This window comes from Asparagus officinalis, chromosome 2 (genome assembly GCF_001876935.1).
Source record: "Asparagus officinalis chromosome 2, Aspof.V1, whole genome shotgun sequence".
Lineage (NCBI taxonomy): Eukaryota > Viridiplantae > Streptophyta > Magnoliopsida > Asparagales > Asparagaceae > Asparagus > Asparagus officinalis.
This window is the reverse complement of record NC_033795.1, coordinates 8,878,674-8,888,683: the sequence shown is the minus strand read 5'-3', so window position 1 is coordinate 8,888,683 and position 10,010 is coordinate 8,878,674.

Here is a 10,010-nt window from a genome sequence, read left to right as displayed (position 1 = left end):
TGTAGCAGCGCGGAGAGTGGGAGATATACGGGGTAACAACTGGGGCTTATTATAAGCAAACAGCGTTTGGAGGCCCATTGATTTGATTTGTGTCAATAATAGGGGGTAAATTTCACGTAACTCCCTCGCGTTTGGGTTATTCTGACATGACCTGATGACCCCCATCGACTTTGTAGATGTTACTTAAGCCCCCTAAGCGACGAACAATTTTTCAAAACAGACCCTTTTAGAGTTTTATTTTTTAAAATTGACCGGTTTTTTTTATTTACCAAAACCGACCCGATTTTGTGATTAACAGCCTAATCACCATCCTAAGTAGTCGGGGTTGGCAACCCCGACTATTTAGGAGGGTATTAAACCCTGATTAGATGCCTTAAACACAAAAAATTAAGGTCCTAAATAGTCGGGGTTGCCAACCCCGACTATTTAAGAAGGTGATTAGCCGGTTAATCATAAAATCGGATCGGTTTTGATAAATAAATAAAAAACCGGTCGATTTTGAAAAATAAAACTCTAAATTGGGCTGTTTTGAAAATTTGTTCCCTAAGCGACATCACAAAACACCTTCAAACCTTTGAATTTTTCCAACGTACCCCCTAACAGCATAATGGCGGTCTGAAACTTTATAATAAGCTTTATGGGGGTTTTCTAAAAATAATGATGAAAGTTTGCTGGATTTTTTTTAAAACGATGTTCGATATGCTTTCAAAAATAGGGATTATGCAAATTGGGTGGGGGCCTCAGTCCAGATGGGCCGTCAAAGCAACACATGGACTGACATCGTCACGGGGATTATCTGTGAAATGCAAAAAACTTATTGGGATCATGTTCGTAAATGCAATAGTTATCTGAGTATTTAGTGCAACTTTAGAAGTTATTGGATATTTACTGTAAAATACTGAAAGTCTTTTAGGAGTTTAGCGTAACTTATCCAATAATAAATCATATCATCATATCATACTCCTTTTAAAAGCACGAGTTCGGAAAAATCTTTCTATGGTCAATATTATCCTTCACTATTTTAAATATTTTATTTATATCTTAATCTATCATAATCATAATTATATCCTATCCTAATCCTACGTGAACTATCTATAACTTAATAATTTAAAAAAATAACATTAATAAAAAACATAAAATATATTCATGGTATTAGTTTGTTAAGATAAAGAAATTATACGTAGCTAACGTACTACAATACATAAAGTATTACAAACAAACCTAAAAGTTTTAAAATTGCACAAAATGCCCAGAAAAGTTTAAAATTATAAAAATTATCCCGACGTCTAAAAACTTAAACAACAAATATAAAAACAAGAAATTAACAGCAGTTCATAAAGAATTTAAAGTTTGCGATTAACATCTCAATATCTTAAAAATTATAAAAACTCCCTTAAATGTTTAAATTACAAACAAACACATGAAATTCTAAAAATTTAAAACTTGCAAACAACATAGATGAATTCAAGGGATTACCATAATGCACCTAAAATTTTTTGAAATTTCAAAACTTAAAACAACAAATATGAAACCAAGAAATTAATAACACCCTCCAAAGAATTTAAAATTTTTAATTAACACCCTCAATTTCCCAAAAATTATAGAAATGCCCTCAAAAGTTCAAATTATAAAAAATCAACCCTAACATTTTAAAATTTTTAAAATTTACAAACAACAAAAGATGAATTCAAGATATTACCTTCATGCACCTAAAATTTTAAAATTTACCGAAATTAACCTCAAAGTTACAAAAGTTATAGAAAAAACTCTTTCAAAATTAAAAAATCATAAAAAACTCTAAAATTTTAAAATTTATAATCAGTACACACCAAATCTGAAAACTATTGGTAGACCATCTGAAATTTGTATTTTTAAAAATCAATCTATAGTTTTAACAATTACAAAAAGCAACCTCAAATTTTTAGAGTTGTAAGAAATATCGTGACATTTAAAAATTACCACCGACACATGAAACATAGAAGTTATAACTACCAAACTTAAAAGTATTTTTTTAAATGCTCCAAAAGTTTTAAAAATTATAAATCACACCCTCAAAGTTCAAAACCACAAAAAAGCTAAAGTTTTAAAACTTAGCAAATAAAAGTGTAATTGTTAGGTATTCTTTCACTAAGATATATATATATATATATATAATTTCTAATTTAGGGTTTACTATCCATTTTCAGCATCTAAAGATGATACTGGTAAACAAAAGCAATAAGAATTAATTAAAAATATCCGATTAGGGAATAAAAATTTAAAAAAATATTATAGTTTAAAAATTATTGTTACCATATAAATTAAAGCAACTGCATCAATTTTTTTAATAAGTTGGATCAGCAAAACACATTAGTAACATTATTTAATAGATGTTAAAATCCATAAAAAATAATAAAAGATTATAATATAATAGTTTAACATTAATTAATTATAATTTAAAAATATTAATCTCTAATGTTAATAATATTTATAGGGTAAAAGAATATAATAAATTATGTATGGAGAAACTATTAGAATGTTTAGAGATATCCTTCAAAAGAATCAAGCTAATTCCATTGCAAATGAAAAGTAACAAAAATAAATCTAAAATTCAGAAAACATCCATAAATCATTTAAATTAGCATTAACATAAGCCATGTCTATTAAAAAAGCACCAACTGAGTTACATTGAAGAATAATTTAATAACTTTATCCCAATCAAAAAAGAATTCTCTATAGAAGATATAAGAAAAATTAGTAAACATTCATAAATTTCTTACTTTGTTCTTCAAATATTAAAAATATTAAATATTAATATTATAATCTAAGACAAATTGGCAATAAAAAATATAGGTATTTAGTTTAGATCTTTGTGGAAAATAACAGGGATAGAGCAAATATAATATTATTGACGTAACATAAACTCTTATTCGATACACATCGGAAGAATTCATTATAGAGAAAAAGAGGTAACTCTTAATCTTATTTAAGTAATAAATTAGAAATACAAAGAATTTCATATATATGAGATTAATATGTATTCTCATTAAAATAAAAAAATCAAAATTTGTATTTTAAGAAGTTTGTGTTGAACATTGGAAATACATTTAACTTCTTTGTGAAGTTAAATGACAAGATAAAAGATTAACGAGCCCACCAAAGATAACATGACAAAAAAATACAACTCTAGATTGATATCACAATCGAGTAGATGATGAAAACACTACTCTAGAATTTCCCGAGAAAAAGATAAAGGTGAGGAAGGATTGATCTTATCTCAATAAAAAATAAAATATAAGAAATAAAAGATAATATTTTCTGAATATTTTATAGAATAATTTAATTATTTTGAGTGAATTTAGGAATCTTCAGAATAGAGTTTCATGAGTTTTTTTTCAGTACTTTTATATGCTTGTGTAGATGCTTTTATCATATGAAAGTATACTAGAGTTAGCATTAATATTTAATTTATAATTTTTTATGAAGTCTATCAATGATTAGGAACAAACATCATATTCTATTTTGTATCGTTTTAGCATACTTTTAACCAATCATTTTGCCTTATTGGTTTTAAATATTCACGTTCCTTGTATAATATTATTTCAATATTTTTCACTTTTGCAATATTATACTTTCTCAAATAAAACTTAGTTTCATGTCGGTCAAAATAATATAAAAATTTAAATTAGTTTCAAATTATATTTGTTTTCTATCAATTCAAATATCAACATAAAAATTTAAATTAGGTGTATCCCATTTAAACAAACATCAAATAAAATGAATATCACAATATAAAAGTTTAGAGACAAAAGTGAGCATAAACTATTATAGTGAAAGCGAGGAAAAAAATTTAGTTAGAAAATAACCTAAAAATACTTAATCATGGTATTTAACAACGTGCATTGCACATGTATAAACCCTAGTTATTTAATAAACCTTAGCTTTCTTATAACTTGATGTATTTTTTAAGTAAATCCACCTTATTAGTAAAATAAAAATCAAGCAATGAAAGATTTCAGATTGAAAATCTATTTAAACTATATCCCTTCTTTATATATAATGAGAAACCAGTGGTCCTCGTAAAGGTAGAAAAATTATATATGTCATATCAAAATATAGACATGTGTCCCTCTATCTTCTCAGAATATGACAACTGGACGCCTAATCTTATAGTCTTCTAATTAAGAATTATCATCAAATTAAACTTTCCATAAGTAAAAATATTTCTAAAAATTAAATATTTAATAATCCTAATTAAATTACAATATTGCTCATAAAAATATCTCATAATCATATCCCACACTTATATGTAAACAAGTTTTATGCTCATGCTTGCGTTGGTGTGTTATACATGTAGAAAAGGGAATATGGGGCAACTAGCGGAGATCGAACCCACGTAATTAATTTGGAAGTCTAGATGTCTACTTTTTAATATTAGTCCTTTTAGTTACTTTATAAGGAATATTTTTGCAAATTTTAGATTACTCAATAATGGGTTGTTCGCGTTTTTTAAATTTTCGAAGGGTTGTTGGTAATTTTCACGTTTTACATGATTATTTGTAATTTCTATACTTTTATGAAGATGTTTATAATTTTCATATATTTAGTGGTATGTTAGAAATTTTTTTAATTTTTCTTTTTATTTGTAATTTCGAGTTTTAAGGGGGTTGTTTGTAATTTTTTGGATTCTTCAAGGGTTTTTTTGGTAAATTTTTAAATTTTTAGGAGGTTGTTTTTTGTATTTGGATTTTAAAAGTTCACTTGAAATTTTCAAAATTTTTAGGGTTTTTGCCATTTCAAAGTATTCAATATTTGTTTGCAATTTTCTAATATTTTAGAGGTCGTTTGTAATATTCTTAACTTTTAGTCTGTTGGTTATAATTTTCATTGTTAGGGGTCTATCTGTATTTTTTGGATTTTTAAAAGATCATATTTTCCTAGGAGCTTTTAGCAATTTTCAGAAATTTTTGTGCTATCTTAATTAACTTTCTGATTTTTCAATTTTCGTGTTTTAAAAGGTTATTTGTAATTATCATATGTTTTTGGCGTTGTTTATACTATTTCAATTTTAAGGGGCTTCGCAAATTTAATTTTTTATGGGTTGTTTATATTTGTTTATGAAGCCATTTGGAAATTTTGAATTTTTTAGGAGGCACTTTGTAGTTTTTGTTTTCTCTAGCTTTTTAGTACCTTTTTTTTATTAATTTATTAAATATAGTTTGGTACCTGTACAATTATTCATATATTAGTTTATATATACAGAGACTCTCACCGTAGCTCCCTCTAAACTCCATCAAATAAGCAATTAAACTGCTTACAACAAATAAAATTATTGTCAGCGTAGACCAAATGACAGACAGCGTAGTATATTGCAGGTAATTAGTAGAGTAAATAGATATTCATGACGTACGTGCATCGTGAATGCAAGTCGTGAGATTTTGTAATGATTATCCAATTCTTAATGCTTTTTACGAGTGGGCGGGCATTTGCTTCTTGATGTAACGATTTTTTTTTTTTTTTTTTTACGAGGGGTTGCTTTCTGAAGTCGTGAGATTTTGTAATGATTATCCAATTCTTATGCTTGGGAGTATATATGTTCCACTTGAGCCTTGTGTTGAACAAGTGGGCGGGCATCTGAATCAGTCCTGAGGAATAGCACGGAAAATTCAAGTACTCAAAATGTTGCCTGCAATTGGTAAAACCTTTTCTTTTTGGCTGGTCCCTTTACCCACCCATAGCTTAAGTTGTTCCTTGAAATTCAGTTCCATTTGATGCAGATTATATCGTGCATCATGAATGAAGAAGTGACGAGAGAAGCAGCAGGAAGTTCAGGAGAATCGGCTAGGCAGACTGGCGGTCGACCGCGAGTCAGCGACGGTCGACCGTGAACGTGTACAGAAGGGCAGTAGTATTCGGAGCTGAAGGCGGTCGACCGTGGCGGTCGACCGCGCGTACCCTGTAAGTGATTTTTGGTCTCGGGATGAGATTTGGTCGACCGCCGTGGTCGACCGCGCCATGACTGTAATCGATTTTGCTCTCGGTTTTTAGTTCGGTCGACCGCGATACCTGCACGGTCGACCGCACACTGTTTTTGGGCTGGACTTTGGTTTTTTGACCCGGTTTATTTCTGAGTTGATATAAAACTCTAACTGTAATTAGTTAGGGTTAAAACAAGGATGATTTTGAGCAGTCTTTTGGAGAGGATTGTTGCATCCAATTGTGGGAGATTTGTGAGAGATCTAGAGCTTTGTTTTAGGGTTTGATCGGTGAGATTTGTACCTCTATTTGTCTTCTCTTGATTTCTAATACTAAGAACTCCCCCCTCCTTGCCCCGTTGACGTAGTCAACTTGCCGAACCACGTAAATAGTTTGTTCTTGTTGTGATTGTGATTTGCTTAGTGGTTGTGATTTATCTCAAGTTATTGTTCGTGTTGCCTCGAAGCTTCCGCCGCACACAACAATTATTTGGTATCAGCCATGGTATCCTGAGTCAATGTTCCATATGCTTCTTTTTGAAGAAGCATGCCAAGCATGAAAATGTTGCAAAAACAAAGGAGGCGCAATTTCATCTCTATGATCTTGTGATTTGATAACCGGCCATTTTATTTGTGTCTTTCCTCTCTGTGAAGATCATCTACTCAGGGTTTTATAGTCGGCCTGCCTGTCGTTTCTCGGGCAGTCCTTCAGTACGTCATCTTTCTGCCTTCTTACACTTGCAGTTTTTTCAGCCACCTAGCTTAAGAACTAGAGACAATGTCGGAGAAGAAAACGATCACCATCAATCCTCAACCAACTCATCCAAACACGGATACATATTGACTGTGTGATCACTAGTACATCAACAAATACCCCAAGAATTTCAATCTTACAAACAACACACTAAAAATATAATAATTACAACCAGATCCCTATAAATTTTATAATTTACAAAAAAACACCTAGAAGTTTTAAAAATTGAGAAGACTACCCTCATACTTCAAAATTTAAAAGAATGCCTTGAAAGTTTAGAAAATTACAAAATACACCCTAAAAGTTTATAAAATTGCAAATAATAACCAAAAATCAAAATTTGTAAAAAATACTTGATTATAAGTTTTGATCTTTTTATGTTGTTTCTATAAATTTTAAACCTTTGAGGGTGTTTTCCATAATTTTTGAAACTTTGTGGTGTTTTCAACAAATTAAAAAAAATTCAGGGGGGTGCTTGTAATCCTATATTTTCAATTTATTGGCTGTAAATTTTTACGATGTTTTTATAATTTTTGAATTTTTGAGGGTATTTTTTGTATTTTTTTGAAACTTTAAAGGTGTTTGTTTGCAATTTTGAATTGTGCATGAGGCTTTTTATAATTATTAGTTTTTTGTGGAAGTTGTTTATAAGTTCAATATTTTGATGGGGTTTTTTGTAATTTATGCATTTTGAGTAGTAAAGATCATTTTGTGTTAAAATTTAACCCTTAATGACATGTTATGCCAAACACAAGAATGTTCCCCCTCCAAACTATTCTAGGGTAATAATTACCATGTTAAAGCCTCGATCAAATTAACCTCACTCCTAACGAGCCCATATTTAACATACTAATAGCCAACAAACCTTTTTATAAAGGGTAAATAGGTAGATAACCTCTCGTCTAAACATTTGCTTGTATTTAGCAGCCCCAATTTCACTTGTAGTTAACGCCTCTAGGTTTATTTTTTGAGAGGGGTGAAATTGCAAACAAGCCGTATCTTCTAATGAATCTAGGGACATCAAAGTGCCACCAAAATCTATTTCTATTATTTTAAAAAAATTCAAACTTTTGGTTCTATCCCTATGCGCGCGTGCCAAGGTTTTAAAAAAATTAATCTATGTTCTTAATAATTTATTATACATTAAAACTAATTAGAAGGACAGAAATGGAGAAAATCTATAACACTAATCACTATCCACTACTTGATAACTCTTTGTACTCTCTAAAAATAAGAGACTTTAAATTACTTTTGACAATAAATTTCTAAAAACAAGAGACTTTAATTATTAAGGTGTTAAAAATAATTTTTGATGTACAAATTTACTATGTAATATATGCATCGGGGGCACCGGCAAATTAGTTGTTGAGGGTGATACATGCAAGTGAATAAATTAACGAAGGCGGTTATCTAAATTTTACTGTTTGAAAAAAAAATTCAATACAATCATTTGTCTCTTTCTATATTCTATTTTCCCTCTATTATCGGTCAATCCATCTATGATCTAGTCACCCAAACCCTCCCACTATTTTTTCATCTTAAGAAAGAGAATAAATTAATTAAAAATTATATTTGCAGGGTATTTTTTTTCTGCATGTATGAATTGACTTTAGGCTAAATGGCACTTAAATATCCTATTGATTCATCACCTTTACATTTAAATGTTCTAAATTATAAAATATATAATATTTAAACATTCCAAGTTGTTCCAATTCTGACACATTAATATTCTCATGCGATTATCCCATGCTGTATGCAGAATTACTCTGATCCTATTTTTTGTTATAATTACTACTTTACATACCATCTCAATTTTTCTCTTTCTTTTTTTCCAAATTTCCTCATTTTTCTTCTCCGATTTCTTTGCAATCAATCATGCAAGTTTTCTCTGGTTCTTCTAGTTACCATGCTTCTCAAGAGAAAAAAAACTAGGGCGCTGTTGATTGGGGAGAAAATGTTAAATGCTAAATTTGGGAGGTTATTTAAGGACTAAATATCAAAACACCCCTCTAACTTTGGAGATTATTAGAGCATCTCCAACAGCTTCCCTAAAATTTTCTCCAAAATGGAGAAACAAAAGTCATATTCTCCAAATTATTTTTGCTCTAACTCCAACAGCTTCCCCATTTTGAAAAATCGCATTTATTACAATAATAAAGCTCTCTCCAAAAATTTGGGGAATGCTGCAGATTTGGGGAAGGCTCCCTATTTTTTCTCCTCCTTCCCTATTTTGGAGAATGGGATGGGGAATCTGTTGGACAAAAAAAAAGCTCTATATTCTCCAAATTTGAGTATTTTAAGAAGATGGGGAAGCTGTTGGAGATGCTCTTAGATACCCTCGTAACTTTCAAAATATCAAAAAAAAAAGACCCTTTAGGTTTAAGGATTATCAGAAAGCTCCTTTTAACTTTTAATATTTTATTAAAAAACTCCGTTTAACTTTAGGATTTTATCAGAAAAATTCACTTAGAATCTTCGCTTTTAGGAGAGTTCCTTAACAAATTCTCAAAGTTAAAGGGGGTATTCTAATAACCCCCAACTTTTAAGGTTTTTTTTTTGATTTTTTCAATATGTGGTTCTCTCTTCTGCTTTTCTTATATCTAACCTTGTTTAATTGTTGAACGGGTTAAGTTATAAAGGGGATTTTCGCTAAGGTACTTTTTTTTTACTTTGTCTAAAACATTCTAGCGGTTGATAATTTAGGATATTTAAATGCTCTTTTTTATGGCTTAGGACTAGGGGTGTGCAACGGTCGGTTCGGTTCGGTTTTTACCAAAATTTGAACAGCCGAATCGAACCGTCTATAATTCAAAACCGAACCGAACTGTTGCAAGTCGGTTCGGTACGGTTCGGTTCGGTTTGTTCGGTTCTAACTTCATCAAATTTCTTATCAAACAAAAAATTGTGTTAAAGAAAAAAAAGATATCAACAAAGTAGGATATTATGAAGCATTAAACACTGATATAATGATATTGTTTTTAACCTATAATGATTCAGAAAATGAGTTTAGGGTTTGAGTCTTTGACTCTTTGGGGACGGGTCGGGTAGGATTTAAGATCAGAATGTGTAGTATTTGATGCGAGTAGTGAGACGATTGAGGCTACTCATGGTTCGTTGGGCCATAATCTTATGTTGGCAGAAGGTAATAAACATGACAATAAACAATTCACTAAATAGGGTAAATAATCACCCTTATTGACCAAATAAAGTGGAACTAAATTGTTTTGTAGAAGCCCTGCACTCAGACGAATCCAAAGCATGTGACCAAACTTACGACACGGGCATTCGAACTCGACAACCCT